Below are 10,240 nucleotides of genomic sequence, written 5' to 3' on the forward strand. Positions count from 1 at the left end.
GTTTCTGGATATCTGGGGCTTGAAATAAAGATACTATACCACTATACTTTATATATTATTACACGGGACTGTACACAAAAGCACAGCCACTTGCAGAGGATGCATGCACGTGGCGATGTATACCAGACACATGCACTACTTACCTGATTGGACATGTGAAAGCATGTTCGCATTTTTGAGAGTTCACAACTTAGCTGTTCCTATGTAGATGGCTTATTGTACTAGCACCATCCCCATTTTACAGAGGGGATTTTACAGAAGTTTTCACAGAAGTAAGAAAAGTTGACTGCTCAAGGGCATGCAGCTGGCAAATGGAGGGGCCAGGCCTCCAGGGCCCCAGAACGCTTCACTGACACCCAGGCGCTTGCACCCAGCAGCTCCAACCAGAAAACGCCCGGTGGCCAGGGACTGCGCTCAGCTGCTGCCTATGCGGCTGCGCCAAGGCTTCCGGAGGCATTACGTTGGCGCCCAGCAGCCTCACTGCATGGGTGTGGGCAGGTGAACTAGGGGAGAGCCCTGGCCAAGGAGAACACCTGCTCGCAGCACCCTCTTCACTCCCATGCACGGAAGTTTGAATAGCTACCATACTAGACAGAGAATATCTGGAAAATCGAAACATCAAGCTTGCGAGGTAATCACTGACAATTTCCAAACAGTATTAATGCTGCTAGGCAAGCACAAACATAATTCTTTAAGCCTCAGAGAAGTAAAATATCTCCATTGAGAAAAATTTAAAACAATAGCTTAATGTAGATGTGAAGGATGAAGAAGCATTATTTAGACTGTGCAACGGATTTCCTGGATGAGTTTAAGGGGCATCAGGTATTTTATATACACTTGCTCATTGGGCTCCCAAGCTGGTATATATTGCCTCTACTCTATAATGGACACAGTTAAGACTCTGGGGTTAATTAACATATCCAAGTTCACCTGACTAATAGGTAGTGCTTACTAGGGTTGGATCCAGGTGGACCTGACTCCTGACCACAGGTATGTTCTATATCACTATGCTCGTGAAGGAAAAGGGGGAATCAAAAATGGTTCAAGGCCACAAAACAGGATGTCTTGAAGGCGGCAGTGCCATAACCAGAAGCGGTTTATTCAGGCAGAGGGTTAGCTTGAAGGTAGTGAATGGATGTATAAATTAGTCAGGGGGGAAGATAGCAGTGAAGATTTGGAACTAAAGGAAAGACTAAATGCTTAGGATGGGAACAGATGTGGAAGCCAATTGCTAACTCTGATGATTGAGGCTGGAATTGGGTGGGTCATCAGAGGAAAGAATGGACAAATAAAGGCATGTAATTAAAATCTTAGGAAACATGCATTTTTAGGTCTCAGGAAGAAAAAAGAAGCCACTTAAAAGATTAGTGAAGTTTTAGAGAAGGAGGAGGAAACAATATCAAGTAGGTGGTGGTCACCAGTGTCAAATTCTATACAAAGAAAAAAGGAGGATGAAGAGCTAGCGATAAGAATGAAGAATGTTGGAAAGTTTAGTAATCCTTAAAAGAGAGGAATCACAACTATATAGAAGCCTGCAAATTTCCTCAAACTTTATATTTTCTCAAGGCTCTCCCCTATGTTCCTAGGCCTACACTGTCATGCATACCAATTGTTTTTTTTTCAGGAATTAAGATGGAGACAATCTGAGCACTTTTGTAGTAGACCTTATGACTTTCATGAAGCTGAATCTATCTCCCTATTTTTAGCATTGGTCTATGGTTGGATTTAGTAGCACTTAATGAAAGACTTGAGATCTCTTCAAGGAAATTAGAGACACCAAGGGAACATTTCATGCAAAGATGGGCTCAATAAAGGACAGAAATGGTACAGACATAACAGGAGCAGAAGGTATTAAGAGGAGGTGGCAAGAATACACAGAAGAACTATACAAAAGATATCTTAATGACCCAGATAACCATGATGGTGTAATAACTCACCTAGAGCCAGACATCCTAGAGTATGAAGTCAAGTGGGCCTTAGGAAGCATCACTACGAACAAAGCTAGTGGAAGTGATAGAATCCCAGTTGAGCTATTTCAAATCCTAAGAGATGATGCTGTGAAAGTGCTGTACTCAATATGCCAACAAATTTGGAAAACTCAGCAGTGGCCACAGGACTGGAAAAGGTCAGTTTTCATTTCAATCCCAAAGAAAGGCAACGCCAAAGAATGCTCAAGCTATCACACAATTGCACTCAATCCACACGCTAGCAAGGTAATGCTCAAAATTCTCCAAGCTAGGCTTCAACAGTATGTGAACTGAGAAATTGAAGATTTACAAGCTGGATTTAGAAAAGGCAGAGGAACCAGAGATCAAATTGCCAACATTCACTGGATCATTAAAAAAGCAAGAAAATTCCAGAAAAAGTCTACTTCTGCATCATTGACTAGGCTAAAGGCTTTGACTGTGTGGATCACAACAAACTGTGGAAAATTCTTGAAGAGATGGGAGTATCAGACCACCTTACCTGCCTCCTGAAAAACCTGTATGCAGGTCAAGAAGCAACAGTTAGAACCAAACATGGGACAACAGACTGGTTCCAAATTGGGAAAGGAGTAAATCAAGGTTCTATATTGTCACCCTCCTTATTTAACTTATATGCAGAGTACATCATGTAAAATGCCAGGCTGAATGAAGCACAAGCTGGAATCAAGATTGATGGGAGAAATATCAATAACCTCAGATATGCAAATGACACCACTCTTATGACAGAAAGTGAAGAACTAAAGAGCCTCTTGATGAAAGTGGAAGAGAAGAGTGAAAAAGTTGGTTTAAAATTCAACATTCAAAAAACTAAGATCATGGTATCTGGTCCCATCACTTCATGGCAATTAGATGGGGAAACAAGGAAACAATGATAGACTTTATTTTCTTGGGCTCCAAAATCACTGCAGATAGTGACTGCAGCCATGAAATTAAAAGACACTTGCTCCTTGAAAGAAAAGCAATGACCAACCTAGACAGCACGTTAAAAAGCGAGACATTACTTTGCCAACAAAGGTCTGTCTTAGTCAAAGCTATGGTTTTTTTAGTAGTCCTTGTATGGATATGAGAGTTGGCCATAAAGAAAGCTGAGCACCAATGAATTGATGCTTTTGAACTGTGGTGTTGGAGAAGACTCTTGAGAGTCCCTTGGACTGCAAGAAGATCAAATCAGTCAGTCCTGAAAGAAATCAGTCCTGAATATTCATTGTAAGGACTGATACTGAAGCTGAAACTCCAATACTTTGGCCACCTGATGCAAAGAGGAAGAGCCAACTCACTGGAAAAGACCCTGATTCTAGGAAAGATTGAAAACAGGAGAAGGGGACGACAGAGGATGAGATGTTTGGATGGCATCACTAACTCAATAGACATGAGTTTGAGCAAGCTCCGGGAGATAGTGAAGGACAGGGAAGCCTGGTGTGCTGCAGTCCATGGGGTGGCAAAGAGTCAGACATGACTGAGCGACTGAACAACAGCAAATACATGAATACAACAGCAAATAGGATGAATGAATGAGACCAGGTGATGTTTTATTCCCATGCATATTTTAGCATTTTGGGAAAATATTATTTGTTAATTATTGAACCCCCCAGGTACTAAGTATTATTGGTAAAACAGAATAAAATGTCATATATTATTTTTGTTCTCAAAGAATTTATAGTCTTAATGGAGGAAGGAATAAAACAAACACACCTGAGATTGTTAGGTGCTTATTTTATGAAACACAGCATTGATAGCTAGCCCGGTGTGAGGGTCCAGCCAAACTGTTTTTTAAATGCTGAACTAGTTTCCTCCTCTGTTTAGCTCCCTGGCCCCCATACCATTCTCTGGGAATGCAGGACATCTGCATATTCTGGTAAGTGAAGGAGTAGGGTGTGGCAAGCAAGAGCCTCTGGAACATTGCCCTAGGGTGTAGCCAGTATCCTTTCTGACTGGATGGATTTCTTGTCATCTCAGTTGTTGAATATTTTGATTATCACCCTGGAGGTGCATATTATTAGCACTAAGAATTTACAAAAACTCTTAGAAAATCAGGTAAAACAAGTGACTTAAAGATAGGGGTGATGTTAATTTCTTTAGGTAAGATGATTATTTATGATTAATCATATTAATAATAATATGTGGGTGCTTCTAAATTTGATATTCCTATAGTAACTTTGGATTGAAGTGTGCTCAGAACACAAAGGTGGTTAGTCTGGCCTGGGCTTTGCTGTTAATTGGCTGTATGACTTTGGTTAAGTCACTTCACTTTCTGGGTTTGTTTCATTTCTTTGTGAAATATAGAAGCTGAAAAATTGTGTCAGAATAATTTCTGCCTCAGGAATCAGAAAAATCCTATTTAACTGGCCTAAGAACTAAGGACTTTTTATATAACATATGAAAAGAGACCCATGGGGAGGATAGTCTTAAGGAATGATAAATGAAGACCCTGGTTCCACTTCTTTATGAGTCTCTTGGTTCTACTCTCTACATGTGTGAAGTTCATGATCAGTATAGTTGAATAAGATGAACATTACTTCCTCTGTCTTTCATAAGTGAATGGTATTCTTCCCTTCACCTCCCAAATTGACTTCCCCTGAAGTTTCTGGTCACAGTTGTGTCATATGCTCCTATCTAAACTGATACTTGACAAGGAGAATGGGACTCCATGATTGACTTAGACTATATCAGTTTTGCCCTCTGACTGGGGATGAATCCAGCTTTTCTTGAACATGGCCAAAATAGACCATGGGTACCCAAATGACACCAAGATTCTGTTTGGGAAAAGGAAGGAGAGTGTGACTGCTGTGTGGACAATTATGACGCTCCTTTTACCAAATGTAATCGTTGATCTGTCTTCATTCTTGAATATTGCTCCCTCCTTATCTCAAATACTACATGCTTGGATTCAAACCCCCAGAACTCTCAAATAGTGATCATCTATTATTTACATGAAAGTCATCCAGAGGAGGACAGTTAAATGAATCAAACTTTGTTCTAACACCAGTCCTTCTCTCATCATTCCATTGCTTCAAGGAGCTATAAAAGAAAAAGTGGGTTATCTAAGGGGATACTACATGTTGCTAATAATGCCAATGATCACGGGAGAGTCCTCATATTAACTAAATTGTATTGTTCTGTTTTCATTTGTCAGCTATCTGCCAGGTATTGAGAAGAGTCCTGGGGGACAGGGTAGTTTGATGTAGTTGCTACTGTGGGGGTACAATGCCCTTTGGCAGAAATTCAGCCATTTGAACCTATTGGCTAGCACTGTCAAATAAATGACCTGTTCTTAGCCAGGCACACTGACTCACTGTATTCCCACAAAAAGGCAAATTCAGAGAGGATTAATGAGGTTGTTGAGGAAGTGGGAGAAAGAAATCAGCTGACAGATTAGTGCTATTCCTTAGTTTCTTTACCTTGGACATTGGGGAGTGAACCTGATGACTTATATTCTGATTCCTTCCTGATTTATTTCTGAATGTAACCTGTATCTATCATCTTAGGTCTATGAAAAAGTCATCTCATTAGCTAGAATCCTGACTTTCCAATCAAGTATAAGATCTTAAATTATTATCTATAGCTGATAATGAATCTATGGGTCAGCTCAGGCTGAAGTGAGTTCCTCTGTGCCCCTAAGAAGGAATTCAGTGACTAGCACATAATGGTGGATCAGACAAGTGTTCTTGATCAGACACTCTTGCTCCCTACTTCCCTCTATTAGATTACACCCTGGTGACTATACCTTTCAGTTGGCCTGTTATACACAGATGGGTATTTGAACAGTTTCTCATAAAGTATATTTCAGCTTGAGAAGTATGAATTTGTAGTAATTAAAATTTTTTAATTTGAGACACGGTTCTGATTATGTGATCATTAGCTGTTAACTTACAATAGATTCAAAGTTGGATCAAGAATCACAATATTGTAAGAAATGAAAAAAATGATTTTAAAAGGAAAGATATACCCATTTGAATGCAGAGTTCCAAAGAATAACAAGGAGAGATAAAAAAGCCTTCCTCAGTCCTCAGTGCAAAGAAATATAGGAAAACAATAGAATGGGAAAGACTAGAGATCTCTTCAAGAAAGTTAGGGATACCAAGGGAATATTTCATGCAAAGATGGGCTCAATAAAGGACAGAAATGTTACGGACCTAACAGAAGCAGAAGGTATTAAGAAAAGGTGGCAAGAATACACAGAAGAACCGTACAAAAATGATCTTCACAACCCAGATAATCAGGATGGTGTGATCACTCACCTAGAGCCAGACGTCCTGGAATGTGAAGTCAATGAGCCTTAGGAAGCATCACTATTAACAAAGCTAGTGAAGGTGATGGAATCCCAGTAGAGCTATTTCAAATCCTAAAAGATGATGCTTGATAATGCTGCACCCAATATACCAGCAAACTTGGAAAACAGCAGTGGCCACAGGCCTGGAAAAGGTCAGTTCTCATCCCTATCCCAACGGAAGGCAATGCTAAAGAATGCTCAAATTACTGCACAATTGCACTCATCTCACATGATAGCAAAGTAATGCTCAAAATTCTCCAAGCCAGGCTTTAGCAACACATGAACTGTGAACTTCCAGATGTTCAAGCTGGTTATAGAAAAGGCAGAAGAACCAGAGATCAAATTGCCAACATCTACTGGATAATCAAAAAAGCAAGAGAGTTCCAGAAAAACATCTATTTCTGCTTTATTGGCTATGCCAAAGCCTTTGACTGTGTGGATCACAATAAACTGGAAATTTCTTAAACAGATGGGAAAACCAGACTGCCTGACCTGCTTCTTGAGAAATCTGTATGCAGATCAGGAAGCAGCAGTGAGAACTGGACATGGAACAGGCTGATTCCAAATAGGAAAAGGAGTATGTCAAGGCTGTATATTGTCACCTTGCTTATTTAACTTGTATGCAGAGTACATCATGAGAAATGCTGGGCTGGATGAAGCACAAGCTGGAATCAATATTGCCAGGAGAAATATCAATAACCTCAGATATGCAGATGACACCACCCTTATGGCAGAAAGTGAAGAACTAAAGAGCCTCTTGATGAAAGTGAAAGAGGAGAGTAAAAAAGTTGACTTAAAACTCAACATTCAGAAAACAAAGATCATGGCATCAGGTCCCATCACTTCATGGCAAATAGATGGAGAAACAGTGGAAACTTTATCTTTTCAGTCTCCAAAATCACTGTAGAAAGTGACTGCAGCCATGAAATTAAAAGTCTCTTACTCCTTGGGACAAAAGCTATGACCAACCTAGACAACATATTAAAAAATAGAGACATTACTTGGTCAGCAAAGGTTCATCTAGTCAAGGCTATGGTTTTTCCAGTAGTCATGTATGGATGTGAGAGTTGGACTGTAAAGAAAGTTGAGTGATGAAGAATTGATGCTTTTGAACTGTGGTGTTGGAGAAGATTCTTGAGAGTCCCTTGGACTGCAAGGAGATTCAACCAGTCCATCCTAAAGGAAATCAGTCCTGAATATTCATTGGAAGGACTGATGCTGAAGCTGAAATTTTGGCCACCTGATGCAAAGAGCTGACTCATTGGAAAAGACCCTGATGCTGGGAAAGATTGAAGGCAGGAGGAGGAGGGGACGATAGAGGATGTGATGGTTGGATGGCATCACCAACTCAATGGACATGAGTTTGAGTAAACTCCAGGAGTTGATGATGTACATGGAAGACTGGCATGCAGCAGTCCATGGGGTCACAAAGAGTCGGACAGGACTGAGTGACTGTACTGAACTTAAATTGTTCCAGAAGGAGTCAACCTCATGTGGCTTTGGCTGTCATGAAATCTTGAATGCTTTACCACCTTTTCACCTCATTTTCTTCCTTCTATTAGATGAAAGGTTTTAAAAAAAAATTCTATTGTATCTTCTTTGTTGACTTATATGCCATCACTCTTTCTTCTTTTTTATAGTGGTTGCTTTAGGGTGTATTGTACATGTCTTTAACTTATTACAATTTACCTTTAGGTAATATACTTCACTTTTTCTCTTTACAACCTTTATGTCATTGTCATTATAAATTATATTTCTGCATGTGTTATAAAAGCAAACATACATTTGTAATTGATTTTACTTTTAAGAGAGAACCAATTTTTAAAATATTTAAAAATTAAGAAATAATATCTTTCATATTTGGGCTTCCCAGGTGGAATGGTAAAGAATTTGCCTGCCAATGAAGGAGATGCAGGAGGCATGGGTTTGATGCCTGGGTGGGGAAAAGCCCCTGGAGAAGGAAATGGCAGCCAACTCCTGTATTCTTGCCAGGAAATCCCATGGACACAGGAGCCTGATGGGCTACCCAGTCCACGGGGTCCCAAAGAGCTGGTGGACAGGACTGAGTGATTCATCACTCACACAACCATATTTCATATTTACCCACATGTTCACCATTTTAGTGCTCTTCGTTCCTTTGTGTATATATGGATTTGTACCTGATATAATTATCAGTATGCCTAAGGGACTTTTTTCAGTATTCCTTATAATACAGTTTTGCTGGCAATTCATTTTTTCTGTTTTTGAATGTCTGAAAAAATTCATTTCCTCTCTATTTTTAAAGATATTTTCACTGAGTATAGAGTTCCACACTGACACATTTTCCCCCTTCTATTTAGTACCTTAAAGATAATTCTTTTCTGTATTCTGGAGTGTATCATTTTCAGCAAGAAATCTGCTATTGTTCTTCTCTTTGTTCCTCTGTATATAATGTGCCTTTTCCCATTTAGTTCTGATATGTATCAATATCATTTTAATCATATTTCTTATGCTTAGGTTTAGTTGAGCTTTTAAAATATATACATCTGTAATTTTTGACAAATTGGGAAAGTTTTTGCCACGATTATTTAAACATTTTTATTGTCCTCTTCTTATTGGTGACTCTATACGTTTTATTAGCTCCTTAAAGTTGTCTCACGGCTCTCTCATGCTCTGTTCAAGTTTTCATCCAGTCTTTTATCTGTTTTCATATGGAGTGTTCTATTTTGTGATATATTCAGATCCACAAATCTTTTCTTTTCATTGTCTAATCTGTTGTTAATTCTGCCTGTAGAAATATTGTCAGTTACTACAATTTTTTATTGCTAAAAATTTGACTTAGTTCACTTTTATGTCATTAATATGTCTATTTACAATTCACTCATTCTGTCTTCTTGAATACATAGAAAGTGGTTAGAAAAACTTTTTTAACATTCTTACATATTAATTGTGTTATCTGTATCATTTTTGGATCTTTTTCTATTGATTGATTTTTATCCTCACCATGTGCCATAGTTTCCTGCTTCTTTGCATATTAGAGAATTTTTGACTGGGTGGCAGACATTGTGAATTTTACTTTGTTGGGGGACAGGTATATTTAAATTCCTTTAATATTCTTGTGGTTTGTTCTGACCCCAAGTATGTTACTTGGAAATAGTTTGATTCTGCCAAGGCTTGCTTTGAATTTTCCTAGGTGGGACCAGAGCTGTCTTTAGTCTAGGGCTAACTTTTCTATATTACTGAAGCAGTATCTTTCTGTGTGCTCAGTGCCCTATGAATTATGAGGGTTTTATATTTTCTCTACGGGAATATTAACTAATTCCAGGCTGATGTGAGTTCCAGAGATTTTTCTCTCTTCTCCTTGTGAGATGTTTTAATTCCTGTCTGGGACAGTTTCCTCATGCACATGTCCGAATCAGTACTCAACCAGAGGCTTAAGGGGGACCCTCTGCAGATCTCTGGAGATCTCTCTCTCTGGCTCTCTCCTCTCTGGTAGTCTTTCTTTTAAACTCTCACCCCAATAGAGTTGGCTTCCCGGCTCTACTATCTCATCAGTTCTGGGAGATGGCTGACTTCCCCAGGTTTCCCTGTCCCGGTGCTGCAGCCTGGAAGCTCTTCCCAGGCAATAAGCTGGGCCAACCATAGGGCTCACGTTGTTTGCATCCTCTCTCTCAGTGATTACTTTTCTGCGCTGCCTGATGTGCAGGATCTAAAAACTGTCCTTTCATATATTTTGTATGGTTTTAAATTTGTTTTTGAAGTGGGAGAATAAAGCCGGTGCTGATTACTCATCTTTGCAGGAGCGGAAATTGTTGAATAATTTCTTGATGTGCAAGGTCTGACCATAAAGCCCTGTGTTTCCATTGAAAAATCTAAATTTCAGTGCACTTTTATTCTGGTAAGAGCTTCTGAATAATTTTCTCAATATAAACTTGCCAGAGTTTTAGTACTCTTCATTTACTCTTCATGTATTTATGGTTCTATTCTTTTCCTCTCTGTGCACTTC

General features: G+C 39.3%; 1 pseudogene; it reads left to right on the top strand.

The window, feature by feature from the left end:
- Window positions 1–298: 298 nt before the first annotated feature.
- LOC136164232 (TNF receptor-associated factor 5 pseudogene) overlaps window positions 299–10,240 on the top strand; it is a 24,254-nt pseudogene continuing 14,312 nt past the window's right edge.

The sequence above is a fragment of the Muntiacus reevesi genome, chromosome 3 (genome assembly GCF_963930625.1).
Source record: "Muntiacus reevesi chromosome 3, mMunRee1.1, whole genome shotgun sequence".
Classification (NCBI taxonomy): Eukaryota; Metazoa; Chordata; class Mammalia; order Artiodactyla; family Cervidae; genus Muntiacus; species Muntiacus reevesi.